This window comes from Sinocyclocheilus anshuiensis, unplaced genomic scaffold (assembly GCF_001515605.1).
Source record: "Sinocyclocheilus anshuiensis isolate Anshui unplaced genomic scaffold, SAMN03320099.WGS_v1.1 scaffold1930, whole genome shotgun sequence".
NCBI lineage: Eukaryota > Metazoa > Chordata > Actinopteri > Cypriniformes > Cyprinidae > Sinocyclocheilus > Sinocyclocheilus anshuiensis.
This window is the reverse complement of record NW_015547726.1, coordinates 135,155-136,877: the sequence shown is the minus strand read 5'-3', so window position 1 is coordinate 136,877 and position 1,723 is coordinate 135,155.

The window sequence follows — 1,723 nt, the reverse complement described above, 5'->3', positions numbered from 1 at the left end:
CCCCCCCCCCACACACACACACACACAATCTCTAGTCTGGAACAATGGGGGAAAAAACCCTGCTCAGCTCACACCACACCCTAAGTGTTCCCATAGCTCAACATGTTAATGCAGGTGCCTCTTTTCTTTTATGTGCATTTCTAGCACACTCAGCATTACCTATCTAGATTTATTCTGTACCGGCATGTAACAAAATGCAAACTCTCATGCCAAAATGTATAATGTTTCCAGAACATATGTGAAGTGTTTGCATTATCACTGTTGAGGTAGTTGGAAGATTATGTTCCAGTAAAAATAGGGCAAAAAGTATAAAAAATGTAAATGTTTTAAAATAATATTTTAAAATATAATTTTAATTTTCCTGTGATGGCAAAGCTGAATGTTCATACTTCAGTGTTCAGTGTCACATGATCCTTCCGATTTCATTCTAATATGCTGATTTGGTGCTCAAGAAACATATCATATTATCAATTTTGAAAGTAGTTGTGCTGCTTAATATTGTTGAGACATTCTTTTGTTCAGGGTTTGGACAGATAGTTGAGAAGAACAACACTTATTTTATTATTTATATATTTTTATTTTATTTTATTTATAAATATTTTTACTGTCACTTTTGATCAATTTAATTTGTCCTTGCTGAATAAAAGTATTAATTTCTTTCAAAATAAAAATAAAAATAAATCTTACTGCCCCTAAACTTTTGGTGCTGTACATATTGAAGTGTATTTATAGAGATGAGATTGCCCAATTTCATTGTTGTTATTGTAGGTGTTAGAAAGTCCATTAGAACAGAATATGACTTCTGATTCGCTGTTTTATGGCTTGATGAAAAAACCCATATGTATCCTTTTGGCTTTGTATTATTGATGTTAATTTTCATACCGTACATGCTGTGGAAAGCATGTGTTTGCACTGAGGTGCATCATGTTCACATGCCTCATGTTCATTCCACATAGACATTTTTTTTTCTTTACATTTCCCCATTAACAGATCCTTTAAAAATTGAAAACATTCACAGGAGCCATCTACCTTATAAATACATGATTAGTCACTAACTCCCCAAAATGGTTAGCAAAATGGCTAAAAATAAGTTGCGCTAATCGCTGAAGTCATGGTCCAGGTTTGATTTTGTGCATTCTGTCTGTTTAACCTCTAATGAAAAAAAAAATCAAATCTTTTGCTATTGTATGAAAAAGTTTTGCTAAGTATATGTAGCTTGGTAGTTAGCAAACAAACATTTTAAAGAAAAAATTTCCAGCATAGGCTATTCTTTGATTCTGTTTTACTTGACGCTTCAAAGTCAGTTTTTTTCCCCATTAGGCTTGGAAAGACAGGAATTCTCTCTGTATCGAAAGAAGTGGATACAGCCTGTCAAGTAGAGGTGTTAAATAGCATGTGACTGACTTCACTTGAACAAGCAGAGCAGCATGAAGACATAAAATGGATCACAAAGAGCAGGCAAGTCTCTTCTTTGCCCAGGGACCTTCAAAAAAGATAGAATGCGTTTTAAGAGAGAGACTTGAAATGTTTGTGGTGCTGCTAATGTTTTCAGTTAAGCCTTGTTTTAAAGGGGTCATATGATGCTGCTAAAAAGAACATTATTTTGTGTATTTGGTGTAGCCTAATGAAATGTGTTTATGCGGTTTAAAGTAAAAAAAACACATTATTTTCCACATACTGTACATTATTGTTTCTCCTCTATGCCCCGCCTTTTTGAAACGCG